Source organism: Culex pipiens, chromosome 2 (genome assembly GCF_016801865.2).
Source record: "Culex pipiens pallens isolate TS chromosome 2, TS_CPP_V2, whole genome shotgun sequence".
NCBI lineage: Eukaryota > Metazoa > Arthropoda > Insecta > Diptera > Culicidae > Culex > Culex pipiens.
This window is the reverse complement of record NC_068938.1, coordinates 30,728,569-30,744,861: the sequence shown is the minus strand read 5'-3', so window position 1 is coordinate 30,744,861 and position 16,293 is coordinate 30,728,569. Positions and strand designations below refer to the sequence as shown.

The 16,293-nt window shown below is 36.1% G+C and overlaps 1 protein-coding gene across 15 annotated transcripts in view; it reads left to right on the top strand.

Annotated features, from left to right (window-relative positions):
* LOC120425291 (phosphatidylinositol 4-phosphate 5-kinase type-1 gamma) overlaps window positions 1–16,293 on the top strand; it is a 99,258-nt gene that overhangs the window by 13,347 nt on the left and 69,618 nt on the right. The window lies entirely within an intron of this gene.

The window sequence follows — 16,293 nt, the reverse complement described above, 5'->3', positions numbered from 1 at the left end:
CCAGTCAGGCCTGCCTTGGCCAGAACGCGAAAATTGTGCGCGAGTCAGCTGTCTGAGGTTTCGATGGCTGGTCTGGGGTTGCTGTCGCGTTCTGGGTAATGCTGGGTGTTTTTTCGGTTGTTGTTTTTGTCTTTTTTGGTCTGCGTGCTGGTTCATTCGCCTGGTGCTCTGGCGTGAGTGCAGGGTGGCCACTAAATGATGGAAATTTGGCTTTTTTAAATATTTGGCTTTGTTACAGAAAGAAATAACTAAAGTTTGGTTCGTCTTGAAAATAACGGCTTTTTATATTTCATATTAAGAAATTTTTAATTTTGGGATCACAGTTTGGTAATAGACGTAAAAATGTCCAGAAAAAATACGTTTTCAGAAGTTCATTGATACTTTCCTAATTTTTAATTTAGGCACACGGAAAGAAACTCTGTGAGCCAATCCAGTAACTCTATGTTGTCGAAATGTTTCCAAAATCGTAAAAAAAATCCAACTTTGATCAACATTTACAGCGTCGAAAGTTTTTTTATGATATTGAAAAAAAATAATGTTTACAAATTCGACAATTTGGTAAATGACTGGTTTAAAACATATTTTTTATGCTATGTAATTTTAACCAACCGATTTAAATTTTCATAATATCATTCAGACAAACAGACGTAATTCATTGAACATTTTCATAAATAATTCATCGATCACTTCTTACTTGATCGGTTTGGTGTCTTTGGCAAATTTGCAGAAATTGATAAGGACTTTTAAGATAAAAAATTGTACACGAAAAAAAAATGCCGATTTTTGATTAACTTTTTTCCACAAAAAAACAATTTCCAAAATCAATATTTTTAATTGGCCACTCAAGTCGGGAAAAAGTCTGCAATTCGCCAAAATTCGCAAAAAATCGGGAAAAAGTCGGGAATTTATGATTTTTTTGGCAAAAGGTCGGCAAAAGTCGAAAATTATTTTTTGACTTTCGAATAATTGTAATGTTTTTGATTATTTTTAAATTCAATTCACTCACTCTTACTTTTTTAAATCTAGAGTTCTTCTTTAGTAAATTACCTTAAATTTAAGGATCCTTCATTTGAGAAAGAAAAACTTATTTAAGTCTTTTAAAATCCTTATAAATGTTGGATGCATTTGACACAGATTTTTATACAAAAATTTATGAATAAAAAGATTTTTATAAATTTTAGATGTCGCTATTCGTGTGGAGTGAGTGATTGTGGTAATCGAATAATAGCATCATTGGTGCGCTGGAAGTGGGGACGCGAAGTCGTGATTATTCAGGTTAATTTTTTGGTGTGCTTTTGTGTCGCTATTCGTGTGGAGTGAGTGATTGTGGTAATCGAATAATAGCATCATTGGTGCGCTGGAAGTGGGGACGCGAAGTCGTGATTATTCAGGTTAATTTTTTGGTGTGCTTTTGTGTCGCTATTCGTGTGGAGTGAGTGATTGTGGTAATCGAATAATAGCATCATTGGTGCGCTGGAAGTGGGGACGCGAAGTCGTGATTATTCAGGTTAATTTTTTTTGTGTGCTTTTGTGTCGCTATTCGTGTGGAGTGAGTGATTGTGGTAATCGAATAATAGCATCATTGGTGCGCTGGAAGTGGGGACGCGAAGTCGTGATTATTCAGGTTAATTTTTTGGTGTGCTTTTGTGTCGCTATTCGTGTGGAGTGAGTGATTGTGGTAATCGAATAATAGCATCATTGGTGCGCTGGAAGTGGGGACGCGAAGTCGTGATTATTCAGGTTAATTTTTTGGTGTGCTTTTGTGTCGCTATTCGTGTGGAGTGAGTGATTGTGGTAATCGAATAATAGCATCATTGGTGCGCTGGAAGTGGGGACGCGAAGTCGTGATTATTCAGGTTAATTTTTTGGTGTGCTTTTGTGTCGCTATTCGTGTGGAGTGAGTGATTGTGGTAATCGAATAATAGCATCATTGGTGCGCTGGAAGTGGGGACGCGAAGTCGTGATTATTCAGGTTAATTTTTTTGGTGTGCTTTTGTGTCGCTATTCGTGTGGAGTGAGTGATTGTGGTAATCGAATAATAGCATCATTGGTGCGCTGGAAGTGGGGACGCGAAGTCGTGATTATTCAGGTTAATTTTTTGGTGTGCTTTTGTGTCGCTATTCGTGTGGGGTGAGTGATTGTGGTAATCGAATAATAGCATCATTGGTGCGCTGGAAATGGGGACGCGAAGTCGTGATTATTCAGGTTAATTTTTTGGTGTGCTTTTGTGTCGCTATTCGTATGGGGTGAGTGATTGTGGTAATCGAATAATAGCATGACTTACTGAATAGTTAGTGTCTTGAGCGTAATTTTCGTTGAGTAATTGGTGTTTTTTGTGATTTTTTTTGTGATCTTAATTAATTGTTTTGTCATTTGCAAAGCCCTTCCTATATCATCGTTGATCGGAAGGCACGGTGTCGGGTAAACTGTGTATAATTTTTTCGAATAAGGTTTTATTTTTTATAGTGAAAAAGCCATTTCTATATAATGATCGAAAGACGCACTGACATTTTGGATTAATTAATAGTGGAGTGAAATAATTGTGTGTGAGTGACTTTGTGTGTTAACCAAAAAGACCTTCCCATAGCATCGTTGCTCGGAAGGCTCGCCGACGGGTCTGTTATGAAAGTCCTCCCCATAGCATCGTAGCTCGGGAGGCATCGAAAAGCCAATACCTTATCCTACTAACCCAAAAAAATAATAATCACGTGATGCTTGAAGGAGATGCTGTGGATTCAACGGTCTCATGCGGTATCAACAAGTATATAGCGAAAAACTGTGTGCTTGATGAGTCTGCAACTTCAACTATCGGACTAACATTCCTCCCTTTCGTTGAACTGCAGGCTTCTTGGGAGGGCGCCGGTATTGACTAATAAAGTAGGGATCTTCAGAGGTTAAACAGTGAACGGATGGTTAGCTCCCACTGATCATTTTTGATTCATTGTTTAACTTCAGCTGATCCGTCAATAACGGAGTAGCAGCTCATTGGCAGTCAACCATGCTCATGCTCATGCTCATGCTCAAAAAGATTTTTATAAATTTTAGTTTATTAAACGAGAAATTTAACTTTAAACAACATCAAATTTAAAAAAAAAACTAATGGAATAGCCTAATTTTAAAAACTATGGCCAGCGAAAAGTAATGATTCTGTTTTATTTTGTCACTTTGATTGAATATTAGACAAAAATAGAATACAACTTGAAATTGGCAATGGTTTTATGTGGTAGGGGAAATGTACCCTTTCTCAGCCTATTTCCTATTATCGGCCTATCAGCACTTTGGTCATGAATTTCAGCTTTCATAAAGTGTTTTTGACTGTTCCAAAGTAATAAATAGCTCAAATAAAAGTGAGCAATCAACTTTCCATTGTTAATTTATCTGAAAATGTTGATTTGATAGCGGAAAACTGCAAAAGTGATTAGAATTGGTCGAACGGCTTAGAGTGATTAAAATGGGAATATTTCCCTATATATTTTTAATTGTCTATATTCATTTAGTAATTTTAAATATTTTTTTACAAAATGAACTTTTTTGTGATTAGATATGGGTAAATTACTATAGATATAGCATGATAATCAGTTATTTTAAAAGTCAAATATCCAATAAAATCCCATCTGTTTTACGTTTTGAAAACATAAAAAAAATATTAAAGCTGCAAAAATTGATTTAATTAATTGCAGATATGTTTAAAGAATTTGTCTCTTCAAACATTTTGAATAAAATAAGTGGTAAAACATAAAATCTTTTCAAACTGGTTTTTTTATTGAAAAAAAAAAAATTAAAACAGGTCAGAACTGACAACAAGATAAATCAACATTGATTTCTTAAATTTAATATTAAAAATTTAGAAAGTTAACAACAAAAAAAACAAACAAACTTTTATATTCGCATTTCTGGATATTTTTCTACATTCTTTTTAATAACAACAACGGTTGAAACCAAATATCAAAAACTATACGTTTGCCAATCTTAAAAAATAAAATTTATAAGTTGTTAAGCTTTCGGTTATTTTTCAAAGACTAATTGTTTATGTTTCTACTCAGAATCAAAATAATGAGTGCTTCCATTTTTATTTTTTTTTGGGAATTTGTTTCTGTTTATAGGAAATTGTCAATTGTTTTTTTTTAGATCCATTTAGATTTTTCTGTTTGATGGTTGATATTTACTTTTATATAAGGTTTTTTTTGTTTGAAATTATTCGTTAGATAAGAAATGGCTATTATTTGAGTTTCTGGAAAAGTCGGGAATTTGGAAATGTGATTTGAGTGGTCACCCTGTAATTTTTATGAATGTTTTAGGGAACAAAAACCGCAACTTTTTAACCATAAAGTATGGACAAAAAAGTTACAATTTATTCTCGAAAATAAAAATCAAAGTTGAAATTATTACATTGTAAAGTGTATCGTTTTCAAGGAGTTTAATTTTAACTGAAAATTTTGAAAGTGTCCATGATTGTTTTTGTTCTCTTTGATTCGCTGTATTTCTGCAACCAGAGGTCTTCATTTTCTCTTAGGCAATTTTATTGAATATTTTCTCAACTTTCGAATAACAAATATTTTCAGGAATTGAAAATCATGGAAACTTTTTTTGAAAAATCAACTTGATTAAACTTTAAGTGACCATATTTTGGAAACGGTGCACTTTATCAAAAAATCTGTCAAATACTTTTCGATTGCAAAAAAAAAAATGAAATAAAATTTTAATTAAAAAAAAAATGTTTTCAATAACTCGGCTGCAAAATTTTGGTTCATACTTTTCTTTGTCTCAAAAGTGTCTAAAAAAATAAAAAAAAAATAAAAAAGTAAAAAAATTGGAAATGGATTTTTTGTAATAAATAAGTTATTTAAGAATTTGGTATTTTTTTAACGTGCACCAATTTTTTTTTCTGAATAGTCCTCATCAAAACCTATAAAATTCCTTCAAACAATACTGCTTTTTGAATATTTACGTACCATTTTTGTATGGAGCTTTGTATGGATGAACCAATCGCACAAAATGGAATCTTTTACGAAAGGCCCCCAAAAAGTTTGAGCCAAATAAAACAAAAAATACAAACAATAATCACATGGTTGTTCTTCATTTATTTAAAAATCGTAAAAAAAAACGTTAAATTTGATTAGCCACCCTGGTGCGTTTGATAGACAGTTGTTGGGTAGCTCGGCGATGAGTAAGTGAGACCAACTAAAGGTTCACTGACTAAACCAGTCGCCTGGGGCATCCAGCCAGCCAGCTGGAAACCGCCAGAGTGGAGCTAATAATTTATAAAGTCAAGAGGGAAAAACTAACGACCGCGTTCTCTGCGTGTGCGGTATGCGGCTTTGAGCAGGTTCAGCGTGAATTTTGTTTTTTTTTTTTCTGCAAGGATTGTTAGATTGTTGACCTTTCCAGCGGAATGCCGTTGAGTTTGAAACGGTACATTAGCAGCCATTCTAAAATAGGTTCGCGGGTCACCCTAGAACGCTAGAACCTTTGGATCACATGTTGCGTGACAGGTTCGCGTCAAAATGTTAGCACACTTTCCGCCCCATTTTTCGTAGTCATGATGGGTTGGAAAAGCCCTCTCCTCCACCCCCAGGTAATTAACGAGAGCGGTGACGACACGTGAGTGTCTTTTGTAGGCCACCTGCTGCTGCTGTTGGTTTGTGGCCTGGCCTGGTTTTGTCATGCGATACTAAAACCCGGCAGAGGGCACGGCTTCCGAAAGATGTCTTGTCTGTGTGTCACGAGTCGGTTTTCGGGGTCGGAACTCTGCGTGGTGATGCAATCACGGTCAAGTGTGCAACCTTGGTGGGGAAATCGATTTTTGTTTTGGGGGGTTTGGAGAGTTGGGAAGATTATCGAGCAGAGATTTGATTAGCATAGAGGTGCAACAAACGCTACGACGAGGTTCAGATTGAATCTTTGAAGTCGATTAAAACATTCAAAATGGAAGTCAACAGATTCCGATTAGGTCCTGATTAACCTTGCAATCTCCAATCTCATTAGATGTCCGCGTGTACCTCGCTGACTAAATAATTTATGATCCGGTCATAATTCAAGCAAATGAGCAACATCGTTCATTAAGCAAACTGCTGCTGCAGCAGCGACTGCTCTCGGGAACTTGATGAATTCTGACTCTTTCCATAGTTGGCTAGCTGGCTGGCTGAGTTGGCAATTCTAATTCCGATGGGATGTATGCGATTATGGGCAAACAAGCTAATGATTTGTGCAACCTGTGAGTGGCGCTGGTGTAAGGCACTTGACTAAATTTATTGGTGTGTTCTCTCGGCAGAAGTTGTGCCCATACACACATAAGAATAATTTAAGCGAAATTTATGCTAAAATATTCTGGCACGGCTCACGTGGCAAGCATCGGAATGAGACGTTTTTTCTCTCTGTCTCTCTCTTCAACTTGTTTGTTCTGAGGAGTTATGAATAAGAAGAAGAAGTTGTTATCACACATCGCATGTTGCACAGCTCCTTTTCGCCATTAAATATTTAATACTTTTCAGTTCTCCAAAGTCAGGCATGAAAAATTATCAGCCCTTGGAAGTGGAAGAGGAAGCGCGAGGCACCATTTCGCGGACAGTCAACCCGTTAAGATGCTCACATTACAAGGACGTAGAATAATAAATAATATTTGTACGTACGTTTGGAACGTAAATATATCGCCAGAGCAAGTGGCAAATGGCACACGACCGACCCCCCCCCCCTTTTTGCGGCTGAGGTGATAAGCCGAGATGATGGCAGACCTCCAGCTTCCCTTGGAGGGAGCGAAGATTGGTCTGATTTTGTTATCAGTTGTGTTGTTGCTTCAAAACATTGTGAAGAGTATGGAAATAAGTTAAAGTCTAACAATTAGAAGTTATATTTATTTTGTTTTTCTTTTCTCAGCAAACTTCAAAGCTTATTAAATAAATTTATAGGAAATTTTCTGAAGCTTTCGAAAAAAAATTAAGCTTTTGGCACTGTTGAAAAAAAAATCCGAAAAAATGCAAATTTGTCAAAAAAAAAAACAAATTTTAGGTGGATTTTTGCCAATTATTATCTAGATTTCTTGAAATTATATTTGACATCAAATTCATCAGAAATTTCTTTCTCGAGATTCAGATCAAACAATATTATATTACAGCTGACAAATTTGTATGGACGGAAAATGGCAACTTTGGTTATAGGGATGGCTCTTATAAAGTTTAAGGCAAATCAAAAAAGACACAAAAAATATGTTTTAGCTACAGAAAAACATATAAGATCAACATATTTTTAAACTCTTGCAAACTTTTAATTTCACTTCTTTTTTTAATAAATATGTATTAATTATTACTACTACTGATTTGTAATTTTTCGCAATTTTCAAATTCATGCATTATTGAGCCCTAATAATTTACAAAAAGTTATGTTAAAAAAAAGGAATTATGCTTCCTGAATATTAAATTTAATAAATTTGTTGTTTCTTTCAAAAATCATTTGCAATATATCATCTTTTCTATGATTTTTAACCCGTACAAGCTAAACGTCTGAATGGAAGAATCGAAAAATCTTTAAAACTGCCGTATTTTTGACCTGTTTGACCAAATCCTTGACATCCGGTAGTCAAAAGAACGGGAAAGATCTCTAGTTTTCGATTCCGGGGAGAAATCCGAGTTTGGACCATTTTCACCGGAGTTATTCCGGATCGTAGTGGGGTACCTTTTTGACTGGCCGGCCGCATCCATACAGAAAATTTATTAAAATTGACAAAACTTACTGTAAATAAACAGAACATGCCCCAAAACATATTTGGATCAATGTTGGACCATCCTAGCAAGTGTGGCAACCGGTTCCGGTTCTGGCCACCCTCGGAACCGGTTCCACGAGTGGGTAAGACTATAACACATTACAAGTCACATTTTGCCTTCGTTGTGTTCGTAAAAATATACAAAAAAAAAATATTCAGATACAGATCCCAAATAATAAACAGGCCTTGTATGGCCACTATGGCTTGACCCCCGGAACATCCGGAACACGGTTCCAGAGAACCATTTATACGAAACTTGCACATATAGCTTGCGACATGTCAAAAATCATGGTTTTGTATCGTAAAAGTCAACCAACCCACTGAAATAAAGTTTGGACACAATGTGGTTACTATGGCTTGACCCCCGGAACATCCGGAACACGGTTCCAGAGAACCATTTATACGAAACTTGCACACATAGCTTGCGACATGTCAAAAATCATGGTTTTGTATCGTAAAAGTCAACCAACCCACTGAAATAAAGTTTGGACATAATGTGGCCACTATGGCTTGACTCCCGGAACATCCGGAACACGGTTCCAGTGGACCATTTTTTGTAAACTGGCACATATAACTTGCGACATGTCAAAAATCATGGTTTTGCATCGCCAAATTCAACCAACCCACTGAAATAAAGTTTGGACACAATGTGGCCACTATGGCTTGACTCCCGGAACATCCGGAACACGGTTCCAGTGGACCATTTTTTGTAAACTGGCACATATAACTTGCGACATGTCAAAAATCATGGTTTTGCATCGCCAAATTCAACCAACCCACTGAAATAAAGTTTGGACACAATGTGGCCACTATGGCTTGACCCCTGGAACATCCGGAACACGGTTCCAGTGGACCATTTTTTGTAAACTGGCACATATAACTTGCGACATGTCAAAAATCATGGCATGACATGTCACAAGCTATATGATCTAATTTTGTATAAATGGTCCACTGGAACCGTGTTCCGGATGTTCCGGGAGTCAAGCCATAGTAGCTACATTGTGTCTAAACTTTATTTGAGTGTGTTGATTGAATTTGGCGATGCAAAACCATGATTTTTGACATGTCGCAAGTTATATGTGCCAGTTTACAAAAAATGGTCCACTGGAACCGTGTTCCGGATGTTCCGGGAGTCAAGCCATAGTGGCCACATTGTGTCCAAACTTTATTTCAGTGGGTTGGTTGAATTTGGCGATGCAAAACCATGATTTTTGACATGTCGCAAGTTATATGTGCCAGTTTACAAAAAATGGTCCACTGGAACCGTGTTCCGGATGTTCCGGGAGTCAAGCCATAGTGGCCACATTGTGTCCAAACTTTATTTCAGTGGGTTGGTTGAATTTGGCGATGCAAAACCATGATTTTTGACATGTCGCAAGTTATATGTGCCAGTTTACAAAAAATGGTCCACTGGAACCGTGTTCCGGATGTTCCGGGAGTCAAGCCATAGTGGCCACATTATGTCCAAACTTTATTTGAGTGTGTTGATTGAATTTGGCGATGCAAAACCATGATTTTTGACATGTCGCAAGTCATATGTACCAGTTTACAAAAAATGGTCTATTGGAACCGTGTTCCGGATGTTCCGGGGGTCAAGCCATAGTGGCCACATTGTGTACAAACTTTATTTCAGTGGGTTGGTTGACTTTTACGATACAAAACCATGATTTTTGACATGTCGCAAGCTATGTGTGCAAGTTTCGTATAAATGGTTCTCTGGAACCGTGTTCCGGATGTTCCGGGGGTCAAGCCATAGTGGCCATATTGTGTCCAAACTTTATTTCAGTGGGTTGGTTGACTGTTACGATACAAAACCATGATTTTTGACATGTCGCAAGCTATATGTGCAAGTTTCGTATAAATGGTCCTCTGGAACCGTGTTCCGGGGGTCAAGCCATAGTGGCCACATTGTGTCCAAACTTTATTTCAGTGTTTTGGTTGACTTTTACGATACAAAACCATGATTTTTGACATGTCGCAAGCTATGTGTGCAAGTTTCGTATATATGGTTCTCTGGAACCGTGTTCCGGATGTTCCGGGGGTCAAGCCATAGTGGCCACATTGTGTCCAAACTTTATTTCAGTGGGTTGGTTGACTTTTACGATACAAAACCATGATTTTTGACATGTCGCAAGCTATGTGTGCAAGTTTCGTATAAATGGTTCTCTGGAACCGTGTTCCGGATGTTCCGGGGGTCAAGCCATAGTGGCCACATTGTGTCCAAACTTTATTTCAGTGGGTTGGTTGACTTTTACGATACAAAACCATGATTTTTGACATGTCGCAAGCTATATGTGCAAGTTTCGTATAAATGGTTCTCTGGAACCGTGTTCCGGATGTTCCGGGGGTCAAGCCATAGTGGCCATACAAGGCCTGTTTATTATTTGGGATCTGTATCTGAATATTTTTTTTTGTATATTTTTACGAACACAACGAAGGCAAAATGTGACTTGTAATGTGTTATAGTCTTACCCACTCGTGGAACCGGTTCCGAGGGTGGCCAGAACCGAAACCGGTTGCCACACTTGCTAGGATGGTCCAACATTGATCCAAATATGTTTTGGGGCATGTTCTGTTTATTTACAGTAAGTTTTGTCAATTTTAATAAATTTTCTGTATGGATGCGGCCGGCCAGTCAAAAAGGTACCCCACTACGATCCGGAATAACTCCGGTGAAAATGGTCCAAACTCGGATTTCTCCCCGGAATCGAAAACTAGAGATCTTTCCCGTTCTTTTGACTACCGGATGTCAAGGATTTGGTCAAACAGGTCAAAAATACGGCAGTTTTAAAGATTTTTCGATTCTTCCATTCAGACGTTTAGCTTGTTAGTTACTGTTGTTAGCTTCGATTCATTACTCTAAAAGTGTCATAATTTTCTATCTGAATAGGATTTCAAGTCGCAAATGCTTTTTTTGAACTTTTTGGATTTTAAGATTCTTTGAACGATTTCAATAAGAAAAGTTATTTTTTTTGACTCTAAGAACTATAAAGTTTAATGGTATTTTTATCAAAACAAATTTAACTGTGAATGTGGATTTTTTCACGCGCTTCAAAATCAGTTTAAATGGTCAATATTTATCAATATTTATAAGATTAAATCAATTTTAAATTATATTTTAGCAAAATTGTATCAAACTTTAACTCCTAATTATAAGAATGTTGTCAAAAGTTTATAAAGTCAGCTGAATAAAAGTGTTTCTTCTTTTGCAACCGAGCCTCGGACGGACTTCGAACTAAAATTTCACCATAGATCAATTTCTGAACTAATTTTGAATCTTTTGAAATTGTTTCTTGATTTTACTTGTTTCATCTGAGTTGGCCAATACTTAAATTAAAATAATGCATTTTTCTGGGCTCTATTTTGACCGCATTTTTAAGTAATATTTCCTAGTTTTATTATAAAAATAAGTATGCAGAAATGTTTGTTTTGTTCCAGACAAATGATTAAAAAAAATGTATCGAAAAAAGGGTTCGAGAAAAGGCCAAAAACTACTAATATAAAACATATGAAAATACTTAAATAGTTTACGAAAACATTAAACAAGAGAATTTAAGCTTTTCTTTGAAAAAACAAAATGCACAAAAGCTAAAGTTTTTTTTGAAATGGAAATTGGATATTAAATTTTGTCGTTTTTTCAGGCTAATGCTTACTTTATTTCAAGTTTTTGTCCCCCCCCCATTCAATATTCCTGCAAAAAAAATATGAGGAAAAAATATTAATATTGCCAAAAAATATATTTTCATAAAAAAAACTTGCACAATCAAATAACACTACACGGAGAAAAAAGTTGGTCATCTGGGAATGATGACAGAATTTGTGTCAAAAAAGAGTGTAATATTGAATCAGGAACTAGTGAATTTTCATCAGTTTTGGTGAATTTTCATTAGGTTCACATTGATACGCATTTTTATGTAATGTTACTAAAAAAAAGAGGTAATAATATTCAACCAAATAAATTTTCAATCTTCCAAAATTCAACTTTTTTTCTGTGTACTATTTAGACAGTTTATAAGCTTTTCAACAAAAACATATATTTTTTTGGTAAAATTGTTTGTAAGTCCGAATTTTGCTTAAAGTTCTAATAAACTTGTTTGCTTATAAAAATATCGATTAAAATTGCATTTTAAGCTGAATACGAAGCACGAATCAAATGTTTTCACAATTTGTATGAAATTTTTCTTTTAAAAATGCCAATAAATTTGATTTTTTTCGAATTGTGTTTCAAAAACACATAAAATTCATTTTTTACAAACTAATTTTTCTTCTCCTAGTATTTTTTTTTTCTTAAAAAGTCTAAAAATATACTTCATTTTCCGTTTTGAATTTATTTTCACTGATAAAATCATGACACTTTGCGAATGTTAACACAGTAATATTAATCAACTTTTTCTTAAATATAGTTAACTAACTTTTGAATAACTTCAAAATTTTATGAAAAGTTCTTCTTGAACAATTCTCTTCCACAGTTGGTATGATTCCATACCATTCCTAACGTATTTAATTTAAATCTCAAACCTATCAAAATCACCCCGGCTATCAATGTCACCCCGGTTAACGGTATTTTTTTGCTCCAAAACTTCGAAAATTAGATTTGGAAAATGGATTAGATAACTTGTCGGAGGCGCAGCTGATTTAGTGGTTTTTATACTCAAGCATCTGAATTTCAAGTACGCTTATTTAAGTCAACACTTGTTTTAATTTACTTTAAAAGAACATAGTTATTATTTTTTAAACATTGCTTAAATGTTTGTTCAAATTAAATAAGCCTACTGAAATCTTTTTTTTTTAAGTTTATGTAAAAATTACCCCAAAAAATCACGGGCAAAATATGGTTAAAAACTTTAAAATTTAAGTGATTCAAATGAATTTTCCTGCAGAGACAGCAACCTTTAAATTCAACCTTTTTTAAAATGTAATATTCCAATAGAAAATTGAAGATTAAAATTTTGCTTTTTGAAAATTAACTGATTTGGGATTTAAATGTTATTTTTAATCTTGAAAATCAGTCCTTTACATATTTTGCGAGTCCCATGAAATTCCCGCGAAATTTGGTGATTTGATACACAATATAAAAAAATCATGGTAATATTTCATCTGGTAAGGGGTACATCTTTTATGTCACAAAAAATGTGTAATTTTACCTCTGAAAATGTGTAATCTTACCTTTTCTGGTCTAAATTGAGGTAAAATTAAACCATAAAAGTGGTAATATTCAACCTTCCAAAATTACACCTTTCAAATTTACACAATTTTTTACTGTGTACGATGGTCCCCGAGAAAATAAAGCACAAAAAAGCACTAAGTCTAGCTATAAACTATTACTTTCTTTGCTTATAGAAACATTTCAATTCGTTCTCAAACATAAAACATTTCCGCACGTGTGTCCACGTGCCACAACCGGCACGCAAACACACACACGCGTTCTGTTTGCTCTCATGCAGTAATTTCCTTCCCATTCGCTGCCATCGGCCCCGGCCGTCACCATCGATTTCTGCCCGACCAGTGCGACGGACGGCACACGTCACGGAAGCTGGTACACACAGGCCAGAAATTAACGGAATTCCGGCACTGGTTCGCGTTCCGTTCTGCTGCGTTTGCCCGCCGGTTATGACCAGAACACCAAACAGAGAAAGAGGCAAAAAATGCAAAATTTACTCGTCAGAAGTCAGATTCGTCAGAGGGGAAAGCAATTAAATTACTGCCCGCGCCGGAGATTCATATTTCACCTTTTGGCCAGCCAACCGTGCGTGGGGAAAACCGGGGAACGAGTCAGGTTTTGTGGGGAAGACCTTGGTTGTACTGGAGAGAGACATCTTTGAAGTTTTAGTTCTTTTTAAATATTTTTTAAATGTTTGAAGACATTTTCCTTTTGCAGACCAACAAGTCGGATTCGCAAGTTTCAGTTCAAATTCAAGATTCAAGAGATCTCGGAGAGGTACTTACGGACGTTGTTTGCACAAAACTTTGTGAGGTTATAATTTCTTATTTTCCCAGCCATCAAGCAGTCAAGTTTGTCAAAGTTGCTGCCATGAAAGACAGACAAGTCGAGTTGAAGTGAGTATTTCTCTTCCATTAACTTCAAATGACTCATAGCGGTTGGCAATTGAATTCCTGGGAATCCTGCGAGAAAGTATCTTCTTCCGAGTTTATACGTGACGTCATTCGTGTATGGAATCGAATTTCATGAGCCACACGCGAAACCTCATGAAACCTCAAACCATCCATTAATAAGTGAGAGGGCGTGCAACACGTGAATCCTACCGCCCGGGGAAGACCATATCTTCCCAGATCGTATATAGATCTAAATCAAGTATAGAGAGCCTCCAACTTTAGCCATAAAAACTAATCAGTTACCGAGACCGAGAAGCCACATGAATCAGCAAAGTTAACCGCACAACTTCCACCCGTAGTTCTCCTGCCGTTATTCCGGGCGCAAAACCATGATGTGCGCTCCATGTGTCTTGATGGGGCGGCATCTTCGAGTAGGAGCGCTATTATGCCATCATATTTCACTTGGCACAGTGCACCCAACCTTGCGCAGGTCAGACGTCATGTGGAAGAAAATTTGAGAGTTGGGATGACTTAGGCTTAGTCAGGGCTTAACTATGATCTCGACTTAAAAATTATCGTTTGAAAAGACTTTATCAGCATAATCCCGACACCAGTTCATGTTCGAAACTGGTCAAACCTGACCACCCCTAATTTCCAGCCTGAAACATTCCCATGGAGTGACTAACCGATATTGGCCATTAGATGCTTATCTCTTGAGCGAAGCAGGGCGAAAGCACCGCTCCGAAAATTGTTCATCAATTTTCGAACGTCTCAGGTCAGACATCATATATGACATGGAGCTTTTGCCGGAAGCCGGAAGAAGCTTGTGGAAGCCCAACTGTCGGAAGTTGGGCAGTAAACGGAAATTTTCACTCTGATAGGAGGAAACGTTTTAAGTTCTGGCGAGTTTTAGCAGACATATTCGTTAAGACATGACCGGACAAAAAAGGACATGTAAAATTGTTAAAAAAAATGTTTTATTTGCTATAAAAAATTGAAGTTTTGGCAACATCATTCTTTTCTAGAAATTATATTTATCTTTTTATGAGCAATTCTCCCCGACTAACGTAAATTGATTTTATATATAATATTGTTTGGTTCAAACTCTAGGGGCCTTTTATATGACCAAAAAAGCCATTTAGTGTCATTAGTTCATCCATAATAGGTTCCATACAATTTAGGCAGCTGTTCATACAAAAACTAACTTAATCCACCTATGTGGTTGATGCCTTCCTCACTTTTTACCAACAATGGGTGATATGCGTGGTTTGGACACATATTTCAGCTTTTTTTTAGATCCAGAAAAATAAGTACACAGATATAACTTAAGTGGTCATAACTCGAGACAGGGTTGCCAGATCTTCAATGTTGTGGACTCGTTGAAAAGGTCTTTCGATTACCTAACCAACGATGGGTCGGATGATGGATCCGGACATCGTTTACATACATTTAAGTGAGATCCGGCTTCAAAAAAGTACATAAATATCACTTAAGTGGTCATAACTCCAGACAGGGTTGCCAGATCTTCAATGTTGTGGACTCGTTGAAAAGGTATCTTGATTACCTAACCAACGATGGGTCGGATGATGGATCCGGACATCTTTTACATACATTTAAGTGAGATCCGGCTTCAAAAAAGTACATAAATATCACTTAAGTGATCATAACTCGAGACAGGGTTGCCAGATCTTCAATGTTGTGGAGTCGTTAGAAAGGTATTTTGATTACCTAACCAACGATGGGTCGGATGATGGATCCGGACATTGTTTACATGCATAAAAATGAGATCCGGATATATGTGAAAACACATTTTTATACATAACTTTTGAACTAGTTATCGAAACTTCAAACAATTCAATAGCGATGTATGGGACCATGAACCAAGTCGATTGCAACCGGTTTGATCAAAATCGGTTCAGCCAGTGCTGAGAAAACTCAGTGAGAATTTTAGTCACATACATACATACACACACACATACACACACACATACACACACACAGACATTTGTTCAGTTTTCGATTCTGAGTCGATATGTATACATGAAGGTGGGTCTTTGAGCTTTTAATAAAAAGTTCATTTTTAGAGCAGGATTATAGCCTTACCTCAGTGAGGAAGGCAAAAAGGTACGTAAATATTCGAAAATCTTTTTCTTTTGGAGAACTTTTCTGGTCGATTCAGTGTCTTGGGCAAAGTTATAGATAATTGATAAAGACTGTTAGGAAAAAAACAGGTAATAATAGGTATTCTTTTTTACACAAAAAAACATACAGTTTCCATATATGTACTCATGATTTTTTTTTGCTGTTTTTTAGGGTCAAAATCCCGCAACTTTTGAGCCATAAAGAAGCACGGACAAAAATGTTGCCGCCAAGTTAAATTATTAGAAAAATATAGTTTTTGGAAACAAATTAAATATTATCCAAAAAAAATTAAATTAGATTTTTTTTAGTTAAATGAAAAATCAAATTTGCTATCAAAATGT